This window comes from Motacilla alba, chromosome 4 (genome assembly GCF_015832195.1).
Source record: "Motacilla alba alba isolate MOTALB_02 chromosome 4, Motacilla_alba_V1.0_pri, whole genome shotgun sequence".
Classification (NCBI taxonomy): Eukaryota; Metazoa; Chordata; class Aves; order Passeriformes; family Motacillidae; genus Motacilla; species Motacilla alba.
In genome coordinates this window covers 26,538,572-26,561,075 of record NC_052019.1, presented here as the reverse complement: position 1 = coordinate 26,561,075, position 22,504 = coordinate 26,538,572, and the positions used below count along the sequence as shown (strand labels likewise).

At 40.7% G+C, this 22,504-nt stretch overlaps 1 protein-coding gene across 6 annotated transcripts in view; it reads left to right on the top strand.

Moving 5' to 3' along the window:
* The first annotated feature begins 520 nt into the window (after positions 1-520).
* The window catches only part of LNX1 (ligand of numb-protein X 1), a 123,760-nt gene continuing 101,776 nt past the window's right edge, over positions 521-22,504 (top strand). Inside the window, exon 1 of one of the 6 annotated variants that reach the window (XM_038135728.1) lies at positions 521-613. The gene's annotated coding sequence lies outside the window, so the exon portion shown is untranslated. Of the gene's footprint in view, positions 614-5,491; positions 5,635-5,674; positions 5,751-16,747; positions 16,888-18,218; positions 18,343-22,504 lie in introns of those variants that run through there. The other 5 variants (XM_038135729.1, XM_038135727.1, XM_038135731.1 and 2 more) reach the window with 5 other exon arrangements.

The window sequence follows — 22,504 nt, the reverse complement described above, 5'->3', positions numbered from 1 at the left end:
GTAAAGGTGCCAGGTCAGGACCATGAGGGGAAGGGGGTGGCCCTCTCCTGCATATGCACATGGGAAGCTAGATATTGCTCCAGCACTATACTGACAACATCAGGCTTAATACAAATGTTGCTCTCCCTAAAAAAAAAAAAAAAAAATTAAAAAAAATAGAGAACTAAAAAGTAGATTGGAAGTGATAATGTATGCTAAATACTGTGCTTTTTAAAGGTCTAATCTCTACTTGCTTTGATTTCAGTGCTGGTCTATATCAGTGTCATTTTTAATGTTGCACATTTGGACTGCTGAATAGCAGTGATCCCCAGCACGATGTCGCGGATGGTGTTAAGACTCCAGCCTAATACTTGAGACGCCTTGGTTTTATTCCCTTCTTTGATGGTCTAATCCCAGATTCATCCCAGCTAAATTTAGGAACTGCCTGAAGTAGGAGCTTTTCTTCATTTCCAGAAGAGCCAGGGATGATGTTGTCTGTGGTCTCTCTGTGCCTTGTATTTCTTAGAAAATGGGGAAGGGGCTGAGGGCATTGGGGAAGGGCTGGGAAAATATAAAGAGACTGGAAATGAAGAGGGACTCCTACCAAGCACTGAAGTGAAGGACTAACTCTCAGGTAAAAGCCATCACTTTTCATCCCTGAAGTAGGAGATATGGTCTTTATGCCAAAAAAAGGGTGAGGAGGAGGAATATGTGGAGTGTAGTGAGGAATGTTGATGAGACAGTAATGGGGAGAAGGGCAGGGAACTTTAATTTAGAGACCAATCCCAGCCTGTTTCTTTATGCACCAGTGCTGCACACCAAGTAACTCTTGAGGATTTGAAAAAGCTAGCCTTTCCTTATGGACTTGTCAGACCAAAGCTTGGATTCTCTGTTACAATTAGAAAACAAAGTGACAGGCAAGCTGCTGTCTTTCCATAGCCCTCTGGAAGAGGCTCAGAGGATGGGGTGAACCATACTCAGGGGAAAGAAGTATTCACAGGGTTGCCAGTAGCAGTACTGCTTGGTACATCAGCTTACACAGCAAGTGCCCTCATGAAAGAGAAGAAATGCTAGATTGGCAGATGTTGTGATGATGGGCATATGAAGACTAGAGCAGATGTGGTATTTAAGACTCTGTGGTATGTGGCTACATATAATCACCAGAGCACAAAGAGAAAAAAAATCACTGGATTTCCGTAAGCAGATGTTAATGTACTGAAGCTGGCTTCTTTTTCATGATTTGTTTTTTTGCTTGTTTGTTTTGGTGAGTACAGCGAGTACAGCAAGTATTTACCACATGACTGTGGTAAAGAGCAGTAGACTCTAATGATCACAGCAGATTAATCCTTACAAGAGCTCCATGAGTAGTAGCGTTATTATTAATGCTGGCAAAAGTCTTTAAAGGCAAAGCATGAATAAATGCAAGGTGTTCACATTAGCATTCCAGATGTTTGATAATGAACAGCCCCACGGACATGCATTTGCTCTCACCATCTCCTCTGGAGCCTGCCACAGATGAGGAAAGGACAAAGTGTTGCACTGATCCTGAGGGTGACTGTTGACTTTTAGGAAATATCGTCCTACATCCTGTTGTAGCTTTGTTGTGGTTGTTGATACCACTGGTTTCCTTTATTTTTGTGGTAGGAAGTTTGGGGGATTTGAAGTGTGTCTAAAGTGCTTCTATTAATATGTATCTTGGTGGATTTTGGCTGTAATATGCAAAACAGCTTTATATAAAACAAAATTTAAAAATACATGTAATTACAGAATATATAGATATGTATAATTACAAATTACTAAAAAGCTGTCACTCTACATGGGAAAGACAAAAGGGAAGATGTGTAAAAAAGAAGGGAACGTTAAACATGCCTGGCAGCTTCCCTGTGGTCGATCCATTATCCAGGAACCATGTAAAAATACTATCTTCCTCTCCCTCTGTCACTATTCTGTTTCTCTACATGGGTTGAGGGCAAAAATCACATTCAGAAGAAAGTTTCTATTTAGTGACACACCACGTGAAACTTCCCAGTAGCCTGTAAAACCTGGTGAAGCTTCCTTCTTGGGCAGAGCTGTGCTTGGAGCAGCCACAGGAGGTAGTGCCCCTTTCCTGAATTGCTAGATTTTTCTCCTGAAGAAAGAACCAGAAGCATCTCCTTGAAGCCTTACAGGTGGGGCAGCATCCTGCTAGTCACTGCCAGCTGTTAGCCAGTCGCCCCTCAGTTAGGCAGTGCCATCCTGAACACTTCACACTGCCTTGACTTGGTCACTTAATTGGACAGAGGGACAGGTTGAAAACTGCCCTCAGCTCCCTGAGCTTGTCTGCACAAGTCACTCCACTGTCCTTGTCCCTGCTGTGAATCCCCAAGTTTTATCTTTAAAGTGAGATAAAATGAGTTGCCAAGGCTTAGGGTGACTTTTCCAGGGTACCTTGATGGGTCATTTGGTCAAGCAAGGTGGGAGCAGATGTTGTTTTGTCAGCACACATGCTGCCCTGGACAGGCTGGTGTGCTCCTCAGTTCCTTGTCTCTTGGGAGAAGTGGTCTTTGAATGCACAGAACAACAACTGGAAAAGTGACAAGGGACACTTCTGTTTTATTTATTTACTCATGCGCTCCCAAAGTGGCAGTGTGGCCAGAAGCACTAACGGGGCTTTTTGAATGTGGATTCAGGGAATGCTCTGGGGGTTTCAGTTCAGGGCAAGGATGTCATGGGTGTGAGAGAAATTTTAGTCTGGGATTGAAGGTGTATGTGTGTCCAGAAAGATTCTGACCAAGCTGCTCAGCTTTTGAAGTGGGGGATGAAAGGAACCTGAAGATTATAAGCACTTCCCTGAAAAACAAAACCCTCAAGCCTTGGCACACACACTATGGCATATAGCAGGCTGTTAACTAGGTGACCTAACAAGTTTTATAGTACATTCCTCATCACTGAGAGTTTTTGAAACCTCTAGTTGGTTTTTAACTAAAATGTTTAGTTTAAAGTGGCATTAATTCAGGGAAGCCTTCTCACCTGTGTAGTAAAGCATATCAAATTGGATACTAGTGCTAGTCCTTTTGATTTATGAATTTATTAACATTTCCTCCAAATAGTAAGTTCACTGGATATATTTCACAGATTGCAAAAGATGTTCTGTGTGATTGTAAAAATTTGTTGTGGTCAGCAATTTGTAGTGATTTTTGAGCAGGAATGCATTTTCCTGTAAAGTACAACTATCTTCCACCCCCTCCTCTTCGCCTCCACCCTGGCTTGTGAATTGTTTCCAATTTCAAATACTTAATCATGGGAATTTCTGGTGTTTTATATTCTGGGTAGAATTCAGAGATTGCAAACTTACTGTGATCCACTTTATTGCAGCAAGATTCTTTCCAGAAACATTATACTATGTGTTGCTGTTCTGTGACTGGGACATGTGGTAAATCTACTTCAAGAATGAGTCAGTGCCAGATTTCTATGTTGTCATGCATAGAGAGCAAAATAAGAAACATCTGTCCTTTTTTTTTAATTCATTGAAAAGAAATGCTATAAGTACAAACTATTATAGGTAGTACAAGGTGATGCACAAGTGAAATAAAAAGAGCCACTTGGAGGCATATTCTGGAGTTTATTTTAAAAAGGCAAATCACTAAACATTATTTATTAATAATAAATATTGATGTTTCATATTATGCATCTCTTCAGGAGTCACCACTGTTTGTCTTGTGACCATGACCTGTTTCTATGGGGAATGTTATTATCAGCTCTCAGGGTCTGAAATCAGTTGCAATTTTTCACCTTTGTTGAAATTTGCTGTTGTATTTTTAAATATTGATTCCAATTCCATATTTTAGAAATAATTTTTTCTTTCAAAATGTTTTATTGCTCTGTTGTTCTTTAGACCCTTCTTTGGGACTGTATCTGTTCAGAGGGACACATCCTTCCCGTCTGTTCACATTTTTCATGCAGAGCAACTTCAGTGTAACTATGTGGAAAACTGTGCCTGGCCCTGAAAGCTAAAACTGGAACTATACTACTCATAGGTTAGTGTAAAAAAAACCCCCAATTCATTTTGTTTTAAGAACTGCAGGCAGGATGAACCTTACCTCGATACAAATTTTTCTATAAGCTCACAGGCAGACCTCTCAATAAAGACAACAAAATTACTGTCATATTTATCATGCTGGGGTGTTTCAGCTCCATGGGATAAACTTGGCAGTGTTCTTGCTCTGAGTACTTGGAAAGCAGCCCTATACATCTCAGTTTGCAGCATTCCAGTAGATTAGGAAAAAACTATCTCTCTTTTTTCACCCTTCATATTTCATATAGTGATAGTGTTTTCCCTGAGTGCTTGTTACAGTTATTTTTTTGGAAAACAACATGCATTTTTCTGTACAATGTTGGCTGATAAGACAACAAGACTATACCAGTGCTCTTCCCTTAGATTAACAAATCTCAGTCTAAACAAGACTGAGAGAGTAAGGGTTGAGTGAAATGTTTTAGTTCAGAATCCCTCAATGAACCTAGGCAGAAATTTAATATGCTTTGGGAAAAAAGGGTTTATCACAGCAAATTATTTCTATTGGGGGAAGACAGGTCATAGTTTTAGAAGCCTCTGTATCACCTTAAAAATATCATAAAATATAACTAAGGATTTATATAATCTTTACAACTAAATATTACTTTGGTTCAAAATGCTTTGCAAATTTTATCACAAATATTTCATCTTCATAAATGAAATTATTTATTTTGGTTTACTGAAAACTTTGAAAAAGAAGTAAATTTTTTTTTAGCAGAACTGTAACCACCCAGATATTCACTCACATGTGTCTCCCCTTGGCCTCATATTTAGAGCCCTGTTAAAATTACAGGAAAGTATATAATAAAAAATATTGCTAAAATATTTTTTCACTTGTGTTTCTAACTTTGCCTGGGCAAGGTTTGTCCTGTCTGGTACTTGCTCCCATGTGACTTCTTGTGACACTGCTGCCTTTGTGCGTGTATCAGTAACTTAAACATTGGACACAGTGCTGTGGTCTTTTGTTAAGACCAAAAAAGTAATATTATTGAAAAAGTATTAGTCAGATACAATAGATAATTTTCTTGGAATCTCTACTTTGTATTTGCCCTGCTGTTCTTCTTATACCTCATCAAGTACTTTTGCTTGTGCATGGAGACATGCATTTCCCAAGAATGCATTTCCTTTGCTCTTATGGCAATTTTAGTTGTTGGTGATTATGACAAATTGAAATCGAGCAGTTGCAGCAGTTTAGTGAAGATTCAACAAGACAGGAATGTCAAGAGTGCACTAGCTTGTTTTTAGGAGCACTATCAATGCTCCCTTTATCCTGTGGGAACAGTTGTGCCTTTGTTTTGGTGGGGCTGTTTTTTGGAAGATGAGTGAATAAGAGACCATTGATACTTTTCCCCCCACAAAATCTCATGTGTGTTCTTTGCCTGGCATGTTGCTCTCTGAAGTGCAAAACTAGCGTGTCACTTTGATTTTTGCATATTTGAAGACCTAAAAATGGGGCAGAAGCAGTGAGTACCAACTCTGCAGGTACTACTGGATTATTTTATCCCGAGACTCATAAAATGAGGCTATTCCCTGGCAAAACCATGGAGCATCACTGCTGGGTTCCCAAGCCTCTAACAACTAGACACGTGTTGATGAAGGATGAGGTAATTTCCAGATGAAGGGTGGACAGTGCTGCAGGAGTAATGGTGGCAGGACAGCGGGTGGTGGGAATGGTCTCCTCTCAGGTGGTTCCCACAGTTGTGCTCCGTAGATGGCTGAGGTAGGTCCCACAGAGGGAAGGAGAAGGGAAGGTGGAGGAAAACAGTACATTACTGACAGTTCGCTCTGTGTGCGCATATTCTTTTCATTCAGTTCTCCCCTTGGCTGTAACAGCACAGGCTTTGCATGACAGATGGCTTATTGTTTCTCTCCTGTAAGCTGCTAAAAGATTTCTGGGCAGGAACTCTCAGTGTTCCTTTGGGAAAGGCACTTTGCAAGATCTGGGCGCTGTCTCGAGGGACCCGAGATCTAACTCACGTAGACCAGGCAGGAAAAAGTGGTGGGGCTTAATATGTAGCATTCAAAAATACATTTGCTGCTTGTACTAGATCCTCTTTGGTTTGGGATTCAGAAAACATAATGACTTCCAGATATTGCCAATACAAATACATAAAAAATATAATTTTTTTGGTGTTAAAATGTTAGTAGAAAGGAATGGAAAAGTACTGAAAATATAATCTTCCTGTAGAAAAAAATCAATTTAAGTTTACAGGCAATATGACTACATATTGAGAAGAATCACAGCATCTTTAGAAACATCCATAATGAACCTTGTGCTTTTGTAGACAGTAAAGAATGTAAGCAATTTTAATCAGTTTTTTTCTAGTAGTTATTACAAAAAGTGTGTCTAAATATAAGTATATAATAGTTGTGGAAATAAAAACAAAGTATACAAAATATTTCAGCTTAGATATTGCTCAAGGTCTGGTCTGGAGCCACAGCAGCAAGTGGGTGGCTAGATGTCTGGCCCTATATTTTAGCGCTAGAGGCCCTAAAATACAGAGCCAGGGAAGGCACACTGCATAAGGAATGGTTATTTAAAATCAGGGAATATATCCTGTGGAAATTTCTTTTAGAATTCTCTATACCATAAAGTAAGACAAAAGCCAGGCTCTGGCTGTTTCAGTTTCAGCATAATATTTTTATGGATGTGGTATCACTTTAAAGCTCATCCTGTGGCTTTAATTCGTCACATGAAAGCTGACTAATCTTTATGTATATTTGTGGATATTTTAGCAAGCACAAAATAACATTATGCTTAATAACAACTTATTTCTTTATTTGTTTTGTTTAAAGATATCATGAATCTTGAAGGCCAGGTTTGATTAACTTTAATTTGTTTGTGGTTCTCATGAATATCCAGTATCTTACAGAATCATGGAAGAAAGTACTGGAAGAATAACCAAGTGCAGACTTGCAGAAACTAAGAAACCTAAAATTTCTACTTTAAGACTAAAAGAAAATGCGTTACACCAAAACATTCAAAAGTTTTGGTGACATTCCTAAATATACAGAAAAAGCTTTCAAACTTGACCCTGTAAGAAGAAAAAAGGGTACAATTAAAAAGAAAAAAAAGCACCACCAGAAAAAGGCAACTTTTGAGCAGGCTGGTGTGAGGTGCTGAACAAATGCAGAACTGGAGCCCTACGTGTTTAGAGCTGGATCATGTAAAGGGCTACAGACAACAGGTACTTGTTTCCTCGCAGGCATCATTTGACAGTTTTCAAACCTTCCGCAGTAGGTGAGATCCTGCCTCCATCGAAGTTAGTGGGGCTTTATACTGACTCACCTGGAACCAGGCTTACATTCTCATGATCTGATAAAAGTAATGCTGAAATTGATTAAAAATCGTGTTCTCAGTGATGTTCTGGCTCAGTGTTAGACCTTTGAGTGATGCAATACCTTTTCTGTTTTCCTGTGAAGAGCCATTACCTGATAAACCTTGTGATTGGTTTTGGGGTGTTTTTGTTATTGGTTTTTTTTTTTTTCCTTAATGATTCCCTTCCCCAAATTTGAATGAAATAAGGAGCTCCCTTGGTGACCAAATTCTTCTTAAGGGTTTAAATGTGTTTGGGGAAGGGAGGAGGATTTGCACTCGGCAAAAGATCTCAAGCTCACAAGCTCTTATTTTATTCCTTTTACTTGGAGCTTCATAACAAGGATGATTTATTTGCAAATGAATTACTTTAATAATAGGTTTTGAGTTACACAGAATATAGACAATCTTGACCCCCATCTCTGCAGCTGTAAAAGTAACAGCATGGGTGTGGTTGCCTGGTGGCTGGCCAGGATGATCCAGCTCAAGGGGGCGGATAAAATAACATTTACACTTACAGTAACTGTTTAAAAATGTAATTTGAGTTCTGCCAAATCCTTCCAGTTCATTTTGGGAATCCAGCTTGTTAAGGTTGCCAACACTCAATTCTTCTCACCTTAGGTTTTTGCAAGTTGTCTCCTTCTGCCAGATGCATTTTGCTGCAATACTGTCACTACAGAGCAGGAGCTTCCTCCACCAGCCTTGCTCTGTCAATGGCTGTGGTGGGACACTCCTTGCTGTCAGCCTGCCCAAGCAAGCAGTGGCTGAGCCTGGCCCGTGAGACTCAGCATGGAGGGAGGACGCAATCCCAGAGGAAGTGTTCCACTTACAGACAGCTCTGTTTGTGTCTGCTGCAGTAAATGCTCCCAAGCCAAGTAAGGTCAGGCATTTGCTGGATCCTTGGATCCTTCTCTACCATGTGGTGGAGAAGATGGAGCCTTGGAGGCTGGAACTTATCCGTCTGAACTGGAATTTCAGAAGTGTTCCCAGGCAGAGTGGGCAATGGGAATCAGACACCATGTCTAACAACAACATGGAATGAGGTCTTGAACACTTTGCAGACTCACAGCTGCTTAAAAAGGGGCAAGTGTTGTCTGAAATAGCCAGATCACTCCAAATGGACTGAATGCTCACTCTTCCAGTGTTCCTGCTAAGGCTGCACTTGTTTGAGGACACAGGGTGATCCTGCACCGTGGCTGGCACAGGCTGCCACACAGAGCTTTGCTGTGTCTGGTCCTTGCAGCTCTAACCTGCCTCACCTCCATGCTGAGCAGTTGTGAAATGCTGCAGCACTCCAGAACAAAACGTGGAAGGCAGCAGTTATGGATAGGAATAGCAATCACTTCCACTGGCATACTGTGGGCTGTGCTTACTTGTGTAAATTGATGGATTATAGGGATTTTAGATAAAGAGCCCAAGCAGGGTGGTGCTTGGGCTGCTGCTGCTGCAGAGAAAATTGATTTGGAGAATTTGCAGTCTCTGCTGTTTGAAGGCCCATGCTCAGAGCAGGCCATCCAACCCAGCTTTTGGGACTACTCGCAGAGTTCTTGCAAACGTCAACCTATTGCATGACAGCATCCATAACTAAAGCAAAATGGTTCACAGATCTACAGATCTTAAGACCGTAGGGTCCACTGTCTGCCCTGTCTTTATTATACCATCGTATTTCATCCACTTTGGGTAAAATATATTTTTTTCAAATCAGCATCTAGTGTTGATTATGAGAGAGATGTAGAATCACCTCTTCAGTGACTTGTTCATGTGGCAAATGATTGCCTTCTCTTAAGTCAACCTTTCTGCCTTGAATTTGGCAAAATTTTTCAGGCTAAAAACATGTGCTTTTTTCAGATTAAAGAACACTCTTAGTATCTTTTCTTAGTGAAGGTATACACACGTCCACATGGTCATCAAGTCAGCCTTGCTTTGTGTCTGGCTCCTGCAGTGGTAAGATTTGTGATCTTCTTTTGTCCACTACCTTCTCTTATCCAACATATTAGGAATTGTTTGCTGATTTCAAACAAGTTTGAAAGAGTGTAGAAGTCTCAAAGAAGAGACTTCTTGCAGGCTTGATGAAGAATTGGCCAGGGCAGAGGAGAGAGATTCAGAGAAGGGAGACCTCAGCTGCCACACACTATTTGGCAGCACACGGCTGCCAGTCAGTGGGAAGGTATTTACAGGCCACCTGCAGCATATATTAGTGGAGTCAGAAGAGACACCAAACTGGGGAGAGTTTTCCTCAAGTTTTGTTTATGTCAGACCCCTTTACACCAAAAATTGATATGAATTTATGCATCAGGGATTTTGCTGTTCGTAGAGTATTTTCTCTTTTTTAAATAAAATTAATTGTTTTTCACTTATTAAGCTTTTCGGTGAATTACATTTTCTTCTGCTCTTAAGTCCTCTGTGTCTTCTCGTCTTTCCCTTTTACCCTCTCCAGATTTTTCAAAACCTAAATTATGCATACCAGACTGTATGTAGAAAAATGCTACTGATTTTAACAGTGTCTTATTCACAGCTTCACTTTCTCCATTCTTCAAAACTTTCCAGCTTTTCTTGCTGTAGCTTTGAAAGGTGAATGTTGCTTATCTGTCATGAACCCCAGCTAGACCTTGTAGCTGATGATTTCTAATGTGGTGCCTACCCAATCTGCAGACAAGAGGCTGTTTCTGAAAGCATGGCCATTCTTGGCTCTGGACACAGTCTCTAGAGTAATGTGGGAAGTTTTCCAGATCACTCTATTCAGCCACTGTAGTATTCTCAACAGAGCAAGAAGACCTTAGTCTAATTAGTTTCAGCTGATAATTATTTTTTCTTGACTTCTACTGAAGTAAAATGCCATCATACTTCTTTTCAACAGTGCCCAAAAAGACTCTAAAATAGAAAAGAAATGACCAAATGACATTGTATCCTACATGAGAGATAAAAATCACATCACTGATGAGCCGCTTCTGAGACAGCACTGAGGACAATGTAAGAATCTTTTAGAATAAATCTGTTCACTTTTCATAATATACTGACTTTGAGTTAGTCTGCAACAGTGTAAAAAGAGTGGTGGCTTGCCTGAGGTCCTACATACATGGTGTCAGATGGTCATCAGTGTCTTTAGAGCCATTGCGTATAGACTTTATGAATATATAACTTGGCATTTAATTTTATTTTCAATTATATTTTCCTTACCAGTAGAATATTCTTAACAAGTTTAGGTTCAGTGAAAGCCATTGGATACTCCTTTATGAATTTCCTTTAAAAGTTTTGAAACTCTGCCTTTTCTATGGGAAACTGGGATGTTGGCTTTTAAAGGAAAGTCATTATAAAAATCTTCAACAGCTTTAAATAAGGTGTGGATATTTCTTTTTCTCTCCACAAGCTTCTAGTAAAAATTTCACCAAATTAAAGTGATTCAAACACTGAAATTTCCATTCAGTATTAGCACAGAATTTATAGAATCATGCAGCCAAAAATCTGGAAGACATTAACATAAACTGTACCCCAATCTTCAGCATTTACAAGTCAGATTAATCAGGAGGAAACAAGAGACTGTGAAATTGTTTGGACATTCAAATAAGTGAAAATTAATTGTGAGGAAAGTTTTCTATTTCCATTCACCAAACAAATTAATCAATAAGATATGCTGAAGGTATCAATTGAAGCAAGCATCTAGGAGTATATTGTTTTAATTAGGAGATGGCAGTTTCAAATGCTACTTTTGAATCCAGTCCAATGTTTTCAGTGTACACAGACTGTTTCCAAAACACACTTTTAAATATTAGAGCTTCAGCTCTGGTTTTAAGTACTGCAGTTTGATGAGCTGTTCTGGTCTGGGGCTAGTAAACAAGTCTAGAACTTGCTGGATTTCTCCCAGCAGAAAAATCGTCATCCGCTTGCTTTTAATGTTGTCTGGATTTGTCAAGTCTGTCCTGCAATCTTTTTCTCTGGGATAACATGCAATGCAGTCATCTCCTGGGAATATGGGAAGATTTTCAGTTGTAATAATAACATTCAAGTGAGCTTTTAGTGAAAAATCTTCCTTGTGTCTATAAAAGAGGTCAGCTTCCCTGAAGCTAAATTTTCACAACAATCTGCAAAGTTTTTGATATATCACTCCTGTTGAATTTTAATAGGGACAGAGTGCTTAGGTTTGTAAAGATGTTTGATTTACATCCAGACTATGGGTCTGGTTTTTTGAACTTCCCAACTTACAACAGATGTACAGGTAAGAGCAAACTAGTTTATGTGAGGATACAGGACATTTGTGATTATGTTCTCATGGAATTAACTGGTCAAAAAAGATCTTTTCATCCATGCAACATTCTTCTGGTTGTTAAGAAGATGTGCAGACATGCGAACAAAAAATTATTCCATGCTGTGCTTAGGCAGAAAAAAATTGTACAGTTCAGAGAGAGATGCTTTTTAATTTTTGTTTGTTTGTTTTGGTATTTTAAAACTTCTTTTTGTTCCTCTGCTCTTCATCAGCCCAACACATTCTAACACAACCAACTTAAATAATACTCACAAAACCCCTGTCATTATTAACGCTGTACTTGGGCAAACACTATACTAGGCAAAACATCTGTTGGTTTGAGAAGCATTTCTCAAATCTTGCAGAGATTTTTGTGTCTGAAGAGCTTCTCAGGCTCAGACAACACTATGGATAGTGTCTGTGGCATGGCAGGCACCTTGTTGCCTCTTTATCCATGAACATATTTGGACAAAAGACTAAGACATTTGCTTTCTGAGCTACCAGATGCCTTTTTCTAGGAAGGAGATGCTGGTCTCTTCTGCTTTTTTCATCACCTTTAAAAATACTTGGAAACTGCACAGTATCTGTGTTCTTACTGCATTTGCTGCAGGAAAGACCAGCTATTAATGGTCGAGGCTGGGCTCTTTGAACTCAGGCTTGCTTTATCCCCTGAAGATATTATGATGGTGAGTGTGTCACTCCGTCATAGAGTAGATGGGTTTTGAAATAAATGCACAAAAAAGTCTGACCAGAGGGGCCTGATGTCAGAAGTCTGGAGGTGGTACTACAGGGAGTCGGAGAAGGAGAGAGGGCATTATCCAAGCTGCTAGAAAAGCTGAGAAATGGAGCTGAGTCCCAAGCTTCTGACCAGGCTGATTCCAAGTTTCATAGACATTCTTTTCCATCAGGCACCAGGGCTCACCCTGTGGGCCTTGCAAAGTCTCCCTGGCTGGATGGGGAGCCTTGCTGCCTGGAAGGGAGAAGACATTTCTGATTAGTCTTACCCTGTCTGACAGGATCACTACTGTGCAGACTGCCTGTAGCTGTAACAAAGTCCTTTCATCCCGCAGGGGGGATGTAAGATCTGGTCTCTGGTGGGCTGGGTTTCTTTACTTGGTATGCTGTGTAAAAAGTCAGAAAGACTTCCCTTTTGCACTACAGTACTGCTAGCCTGGTTGTTACATGACACTTTTTAAGAGCTATTTAAAATCTCAGCTGACTGAAATATGGGGAGGAAAGCCTGTTTTGTATTTTGTCACACAAAATATTATGTTTATTTTTCACTAGATAAAAAAAAATAATTAAACTCTTTGCTTTAATGTGGGCTGAATCTAAAAGGGGAATTCTTCAGGTTCCCCGATTTATAAAGTATTCTACCTGAGTGGTTAACTGTTCCCACATTTGTAAAAGGGAGGGAAGAGAAAACTGCAAAAGAGGTTTTGAAAATTGCCCTAGACATTAATGGTTGTTCTCTGATTTTTTTTTTCTTGGTGTAATTCTCATAAAGGTTTCTCAAATCCCAATATTGTGCTGCTCTCTCCTTAATGTCTTCTATGAAAATAAGTTCAATATTGGGAACATTTGTATGGAGTTGGTCTGTTTTCATTACAAAGCATTTTTGTATAAAGCTCCGGACCACATCTTTACCTCTATCTTTAAATATGAAGGGACAGAAACTCAGCTGGCCCAAATTGGCTTAGTTCCATGGAATTTACTGCTCTAAACAAGTCAAAGATTTCACCCTTTGCAATAAGATTCCTCTTTATGAGATTTATTTTCTTTTGGTTATGTAAATAATCCTTGAAATACAAAAGAAAAAAAATTGTAATGATTCAGCCTTCAGCTCCAGCTGCAGCAGTCTGCAAGTGGCAGGACAACACCATGCTGGAGGCTCTCTGCCTGGGGTTTGCCCACATGCTGGGATAGCTGTAAGCTAACTTAAACACCTGCTTGGAGAGCACACAGGTAATTGAACCTTAGCTTAAGCCAGTGTGTGTGTAATAAAATATAGCACTCTCCACTGTGCAGCCTCCCAGCAACCCACAGGCAGGTTCCTGTGGCAAATCCACAGGCACTGGCCCTGCCTGGCTCCTGGCCCTGCCTGGCAGAGCTGCTGCCACCAGCAAGGCATGATGAGGACTGAGTCAGTGACAACTGCAGCAGTGGTGATGCCCAGACCCTGGTGCAGCAGCGGTGATGCCCAGACCCTGGTGCAGCAGCAGCATCACTGCTCACATGGTCCCAAAGGCAGGGCAGCCCATCCTAACCACAGTTGCTAGGGAAGCCTACTGATTTATTTATTTATTTATGGGTTTATATCAACCAGCCATGAATTACTAGCTAAAATAACAGAAGGACCTGCCTTTCAGGCTGATGGCTGCCACATTCATCATCTTGTTAGAGCTGGAGCTCGATTTTGACTCCTGCTTTGCTGTTGTTGAGCTGATAGCCACATTTTAAGATTAGATGAAGACACCAAAAGCAGAGGACAGAAACCACAAACTTCTAAATACCCAGCCTGGCATTTAGTTGTACCATCAAGCTCCTCCTTCTTTCAGAAACCTCCCCCTAACTTTCCCATGCAGTTACCCACGCAGTAAACGAGTGCTCCTCTTTACAGGACACTTTCTTTGAGGGCCTGATAATTTTACTGGCTTCTGGAGCTTTCTTTTCTGGTCCTCCTCTATCTTTCTTTAAAAACTGTCCCAGCTGAGTTGCAGTGGCAAGGAGAGTCCCAGCAGAGTGCTGTAGAGCTGCACTCTGCTGAGGCTCTCAGGTTTCTGCTGAGCAGTTGGAGGGTATGTAAGCATGACATTCTGAAGGGGACAAATTATTAACCTTCAAAAAAGAAATGTAGAAAATGTGAAAAAACAATTTTTGAGATGTCTGGCAAGCCTACTGGGAGACTCTGTGAAAGGGATGAGGTGGTGGTTGCAGAGGTTGTTAATGCATGAGCTAAACCAAGAAAGTAGGAAGCTCCCGTCAGTTGCTTTGTGGTACAATAGTCAGACTGAGTTTCCACTTCATCCTGTCCTTTCTAGTAATGAAGAAAAATGTGCACCATTTAAAGTGGTAGTTCTGGCCAGAATCACAAGCAAAGTCTATGTGAGAAAGTGCTGGAGAAATGCTGCCTCTCTTCAGCTTGGTGCAACTGTTTTTCTGTGCATGGGCTTAACCACTGTCAGCAGGAACAGTACATCCTGCTGGATGGGAAAAAATACAGGGCAGAAATCCGGCCTTGAGTCAGAAAAAGAAAACTAGTTTAGGAATAAACAGTACCTGTCAGGCTCAATGACACAGTCATTCTGCTGCTTGCTATAGCATTTTTCTGGTGCTCATTGCAAGTAATTCATGCTCAAAAGGAACTCTGCATAGGCTGGTAATTCTAGCCAGCAGGCAAGATCTCCTGCTCCCCATATAAATGTGGTAATTCCCATGACATGGAAGTTTCGCTTTTCACAACTATGTGCAGAACCAGTCTTGTTTAAGGTTGGTGGGAACACTTATATTAACCAAGAGGTTAGGAAATGAACTGCACTGGCATGGTACAAACAGCAAAGCATCCTTGCTGCTCTGGCTCAGCGCAGTGTAGCAGGTGCATGAAACCCATGGACCCCAGGGAAAACATCCTCAGTAAAGACTAGGCCAGGCCAGGAGTTCATGCTGGGGAAGGGGATGTCTGAGTGACACCTGTAGGAGGCACTGGTCTCTATCCAATTCCACCTCACCATTACTGGATTTACCACCTCTTTCTGGTGCATGTGGTGGTGCCTTCTTCTGTTGTACTTGGAGTGCAGGCTGTCTCCTCCACTCACTCTAAATACAGCAGCATTACTGCATTCTTCTCATCGTCTATATGGAAATAGTACTGTCATTTTTTTATTTTCTCCTATGTAAAAAGGAAGATGGGAAGATTTCCTTTTTTTAGAAATAAAACATTTGAAAAAGAAAGGCCTACCTAAATAAAAAGCATATCTTTTTCCTTCTTGGACTCTAATTAATCTGAAAGCAGATCAAACTTCCTTTCTCCTTCAGAGCCCAGGTCCTGTTCTCCGGCATGCCGAAGCACCTCTTGGTACAATGCTTGGTTTCACAAGGATTTGCAATGGTATTTTCTTTCTGCTAGCCCATCAAATGCAAACACTTGTAAAATTAAGAAAGCCAAAAAAATGAGGTCAGGACAGTAGTCATAAGAATGCCTGAGAACACAGCCTCTGGCTGCTGCCTTCTGTACCAGGCAGCACTCAGAAAACTTTTCTTGATATTGCACTCCTGAGATCAGCAGATGCCATGTAAATCTCTGTAAACCCCCACACCATATTGTATATGGCAGTGCCCAGCACCCAAGTGATGCTTACCCTGTTTCTGAGGTATTTTTAAATTGGTATTTTGTTGCTCTATTTGTTTTTGAAAACCAACCAAATGGGGAACCTCTTTGCAGTTGACAGAAGGAGTTACATTTAAAAACTGCGTTTTCTTGCTTTGATTACCAAGCTCTTTCAGATGAAGCAATGTCATCTTAAAAGATCTTTTGGTTATCTACTGATAACCAAATAAGATATTTTAAATGAAGGATTTCATTAGAGGTTTTGAGAGAAGCTCTTTAGTTTCCCTTTTAAATAATCCTGGAGAGTTCACCAGTATTTTGATTTAAATTTCCTGGAGAACAAGGCACCCGTGCAAGCTCGAGCTCAGTCATTTTTCTCACCCATGCATGAGCAAACACATAGTTGCACACAGAGCTTGCAGACCAAACCAGACTGTTGTGACAGCAGGTTATGACACCACAGATTTTGGTGACTTTTCAGTTCTGATTCCTGTGTGAAATCATCCCTGATTTTGGGAACTAGCTAATTTGCTTTCTTATTTAGGGGATTTCAGCAAAGAACTCACAATGGCAACATTAATTAAGATAATTTACTGCAGAACAAATGGATTCAGTGGATTTTTATTTCAGCCTAATCTCTTTTAAAAGTCTGATCAAATAGTTTGGGAATGCTGAGTTCCACACACGAAATGTTGCTTATGACCAATTAGAAATACATAATGCTGTCTCTGTTCTGATTTTGGGTGAACTCTGTATTAAGCCAAGGGCAGACTTGTAGGTCTCTGAATGTCCTGGTGCCAGCGCAAATTAATTTGTAGCTTTCTCATATTCTCCATGATCACAGAAACATAGAAAAAGCTTATGAAATAGCTTACAAAATACTTTCACCAGCACTGTTATGAGAAGCACTCTGCTGAAGATGCAGCTTCAGGGTCCTTACACTAACTTGGCTTCTTTTTCTTCTCCACACCAGGGTAAGTTCTACTGCTATGAATATTGTTTATAGCTGAGCTGTGCCTACACCAGGGCTAATTACTGCACATGAGCTCTCCACAGTGGTCCATATAGCCAGGTACCTTATATTCAGAAATGGGCAGTAACAAAAATCAGTGGAAGAGATAAAAGAAATTTTACAGAATGCCTGAAGGCACCTTCAGAAACCTTTACAGGTTTGGAAATCATGAGCCGTAATTTGAATATAAGCTAATATGTTTAAAATATATAGAAGAATAATGCTCTGTAGCTCTGATCAGTTTAGGTTTTGATCAAGATGTACTTTGGACCTTTAGCAGAGGTTGGAAATGTGTTTCCTTTTGATGGTTTTAACCCTGCTGCTCGATAACCTGATTGATGGCTGCCTATTTCCTCTGTATCAAGGAAAAGGGAATAATTATTCCCTGTTTATTTTCCCTGTGTCTTTCATGATTTAATAGATCTTCATTACATGTTCTGTGTTGTCTTGATCTGTTGCAGTTCTACTATTGCCTTCAGGCAAAAAAAAAAAAAAAAAAAGTTTGAATATATCCACAGATGGATGCAGTGAGAAAAGATTTTCTTCTTTTAATAATTTCTGTTATTTCATACAGTGTCTCCAGAGCAGCATCTTGACATTTTCCCAGTGATACTGACATCTGTTTTCTGCATGGTAATGGCTATTTTAGAGCCTACTACTGGTACAGTGAGAGTAATTTTTCCATAGTACACTACTTTGAATGTACCAATCCAGTTTTACCATGTAACTCTTATGCCTATTCTAGTTCTGAAAAAAAAATGCATGTCAACAACAAGGCATGGCTTTGTTTTCTTAGTTTTAATTGTCAATATATCATAACTCTGATTATCCATTTTGAGTCAGCTACTACAAGCTGCAGCTTATCTCCTAGGACACACACAGAGTACACTGTTCAGAAACATTTAAATATGTCACATCTGTCATTTTGCTGTAGTATTATTGGAACTGTGTGAACATTTATAAGACTTCCATGCCTGTTCTTGGGTTTATTTCTGATCTTTTTTCCCTGTCTTCTTTTTGGTGAATTTTCTGCCAGCAGTTTAATAAAGGGGTTTGAGAAGTTCATGATCTGCAGTAGATAGCTATTGATTTGCAGGCTATTGCAACTTCATGAGCAAAGATAGGATTTAAATATGTGTTGTGCTAATTATGCAAACTATGCAATCAAGCTACACATTGGCTCTTAATTAAGAACTGACTCAAGCACAATAGATTCCTAATTGTAAAATATACATTACTAATTTAATTGTTTACTGCAGCTGTTAACCACAAAGGAAACATGGAGCTTAAGTTCTCTCCTGACAAAGAAACATGCACCTGAAAGAAATGCTGCCCTTAGAATGGGACTATTTGAGTGTTTTTTAAAAGGGAATCTCTTGGCTATGGCTATGTTGCTGAACCATGCTTCCCTTCAAAGGTAAATATGTGGGTTTGGGTGGAGGGGCGAAAAGATCAGTTTGTCTCTATCAGCAAAATTAAATTGCTTTCTCTCCAGCCTTCCCTCACCTTGCTCATTCTTGTTACCATTTCTCTCAATGGTTTGAGCCCTAAATATAGAGGCATTAGGATAACTGCACACAGGGTCTGCCTATGTGTAGTTCTACATAGACAAAAGTGTCACTAATCTGAGGACTGAAATAGTGAGCTCTGTCACTGAAGCTGTGTAGTGCGCACTTTATTGCTGGCAGGTTGAGCTCTGTGTACCACTAACCCTGCATGTGCCACAACTCACTAGGCTTTGTTTCAAAAATTATTGAAATGACCTTGCAAGTAGCCAATTAATTCTATTTAAATGCTTGCTAATGGCCAGAGAACAAGTGCAGTGCAAACTAAAGCTAAATCTTCAAGTGCTGTTTTGCCAATAATTAGACTCGGGGCCTGCAAGCAATGACCTGCTATTACAGTTTGCCTGAAAGCCCTGACACTTTTCCCCTGACAAAAGTGGTATTGAATGCAGGGCTGTGATGAGGGAGCTGCAGTTGCATTCATTGACAGTATGCCCGAGGGTAAGAGACTTGCATATACAAGGTGTAGAAAATACTTAATTTACTTGTTAAATCAGTTCCCTCTGCTGTTTCCCATTAGCAAAAGTCTTTACCAGCTGTGACTGTAGAGCCTGCTAAAGCTTCATGGAAACAGTTTCTTTTTGCTCCTGTTTTTGCAGATTGGATCTTAGTTCTTTGTGTTGCAGAAATTTTGAGTAGAGATTTCTGACTGAGAGGAAGAAGGAGCTGCTTTCTCCTGGGCTGCCTGGGTGAGCAGAGCTGAACTGAGCCACTCGGGTGACAGCAACGTGCTCTTCTTTTAGGCGTCCAAACAACCCAGTGGTGCTTTACTTGTCAGTGTCTAAAACCTGCCTGGAAGTAACAAGTAAAGCATTTTATATCTGCCTTTGAAAGGAAGTGTGTGCCTGTAGCTCTGGTTTGATATGGTTCTGTATGTAGCACATTCTAAAAGGCCTTGTTGGTGGACAGGTATTTTCCTGTAACAAGTTTCTTATTTGTAGTAGAAGACTTTCTTTCTTTTTCTATTCTTTGTCTTACCATATGTTTGCACTTTGCTTAAAGTGCAAACATAAAGTCCCAACAAACACATTGTGATTGTTTATGGTCAATACAGACATACTACAGGTTTAATGATACATATCATCTAAGTGCCTAGACTGTGAAGAGCTTTCATGAAAATATGATCCTGTCCTGACAGAAAACCGAAGATCTGTAAATTCTCAAATGGCACTTAATTTCTAGTGGTTTTTTGCTCTACATTTATGTCACTACTTGGTCTGTTTAGGAGGCTGGTTGAGAGAAGAGGGGATCAGGCGCCCCTTCAGTCAGTTCACAGACGACACAAAGTTGAGCAGGAGTGCTGATCTGCTGGGAGAGCAAGAAGGCTCTGCAGAGAGAACTGGATGGGCTGGATCAATGAGGACAATTTTATGAGGTTCAAGAAGGTTCAGTGCTGCGTCCAGCTCTTGGGTCACAACAACCCCAGGAAGTGGGGGGCTGGGTGGCTGGAAAGCTGAGCAGCTGAGAAGGCCCTGAGGGTGTCAATTGACAGCAGCTGAAGATGAGCCTGCTGTGCCCAGTAGTTTGCTTGTGCTGCTCCATTCCCTCTGAGCAGAGCTGCTCCTCTCTGGGTGAGGTGATTGGGTGGCTATGAACGAACAGGAGCTAAAGGAGATGCAGGCTATGTAGGAGTTGCAGTGACAATAAATAAATGCAAAGAGCACTTCAGAAGAGGGAGGAGGATATATTAAGGAAGAGAAGAAATGGGTGTGTCCCAAGAGGAGAAGGAGGAGGCAGGGTGGGATGACCATGTCCTGTGGAGAGTCCCAGATGTCCAAGGCAGCCATCTCACATAGCACATCAGCTGGTTTGCCCCTCTGCAGCTGTGGGGTCATTCCAGGAATGGTCCTGGTAGGCTCCGGAGGAAGTTAGACAGCTGTGCTCTGCCCTTGAGATGAACACCATGACATGATTGAACGACCACAAGGAGGAGAGCAGTAACCAGCAAGCATGGCAGATTCCTCAGGGCTTCAGGGCTCCTGCTGTTGACAGGTCTAGCTAAGGCATGAGGGAATACACTGTTATTCCAGGAAGCTTTAATGATTTTAGCAGTTGGCTTGCAAGGAACCTGGAATGTTTTTATTTTTCTTTACTGTAATAACAGGTTTCCTGGGGTGTCATAAATACATTATATTCTCTTTGCTATGAAGCTTTAGATTTGATTTGTTCTCTTTCTTTTTTTACACCAGTGCGATCTCTTGCCTAATTGCAAATATAACTCTTTTCCTTAATCATTAAGAGATTTTTTTAGTGTAATTTGTGTGTAATTTTATAAAATGCCTGAAAGCCAGGCTACTAAGTCTGCTCCATTTCCTGTAAGAGAGGTTTCTTGCTTTGGTGGAACTAACTTCCTTGGTTTCCAGTGTGGTTGACAGAGGTGGGGGAGGATGCACGTCGATGTGTGTGTGTGTCCCATATACACGTGATTCTATGTAAAGTGTGCTTTTCTGCATACGTAATAACAGAACACAGGTATAATGATGCATATTTGGAGTATGGCTATAATCTCTGCTCTCCTTCATATGATTTGGTGACAGGTAGTACGTGTTTACAGCAGATACATTCAAGTATCTGCTATACCATACGGGCCCAGCCTGCACTTGGTGTTGTGGCCAGACTGGTGGTTTCTAGGCAACTCGTGCAAGTGTTCTAAGATTAGCTCTGAAATCTAGGGACATTCAAGGAAATTCACAATGGTACATCATTTTTACTGCTACCATTTTTAGCTCTCAAATAAACCTCAGCAGAATGTTCCTTGAACATCAAGAAACAAGGTCTTTTAGGTTTTTCTTGTCCAAGCATTGGCACAGGGTGCTCAGAGATGTGGATCTCCATCCTTGGAGATGCTCAGAAGTCATCTGTACATGGTCATGGGCAGCTAGCTACATGTAGCTCTGCTTCAGCAGGAGGGTTCCAGAGGACCCTTTCAACCTCAAGTATTCTATGGTTCTGCAATTCTGCTTCTCACTGGAGCTGTTTTGTACCCGTTCATGTCCAGCAAGACAAAGAAACTCCCCCTTCATTACAAGCCCATCTATCTTTCCCTTAAGAAGAAGTAACTAAAGGAATGAATTTTTTTTCTAGGAAGATATGAAGACTCAAGATACACCAGACTGAAGTATCTTCTCTGCTTCTGCCGCCTAGATTTAATTCGCTCAGAACTAATGGCAGGCCTTCTAACACGAGGATTATTCATGTGGAAGTTCCTGTTGCTTTCTGTCTAGCAAAGACGTGCCAGGCAATTCCTAGGGCTTGGTGTGATCTTTTTTTTCTACTAACTTCTTATTTAACTTAGCAAAGCATGCCCTGTATTTGATCTAGCTCAGCCATCCACTTGGATGGCTCACACAGTTGAGTTGTCTGAATTGGAAAGGAATGAAAAGCACCCAGCTGACATGGGCACTGTGCAGTGAAAAGGGAAGAGCTCCACTGTGTCAGGAAAACATCCATCTAGTGCTTTTCATCTTGATCTGCAAACAATTTGCAGATTGCCCATGCCTGCTCCTTAGAACCTGTAATCCTCATACTCTTATTCCAACTGTTTCAGCACAATTTCCCCCTTTGAGTTCTATATATAAGTTTGAGTTACAAAGCAACAAGTAATGTCCAAGTGTAAAGGAATTTTTTTGGTGTGCTAAGAGAACCAGTTTCCTTCTCATCCCAGCAGCAGGAGGAAACAAGGGATCTCTGTAGGAGAAAACAGGACTCCAAGACTATCCTATGCACTGGAAGCCAAGCATCTTGTGGGAGTCGTCTGTGCCTCTCAGGTCCAGGTTCTTTGCTTCTGGGGTTGTCACTCTTGCTTCCTTCCTGTCTCTCTGCTTTGATGCATTTCCTCTGTCTTGAAAATGCCTCAGCACTGGGGCTTCTGCCACTCAGTATGTGCATGACAAGGCAGTTCCCTCTTTCCACACGTGTACATTGCATCTTGAGGTGTAAATCAGGATCAGCAGTGCAGTCCCATTGCAGACTGAGCAAATCTGCTTTCCCCAGACAGAAGAGCAAGTAAACAAT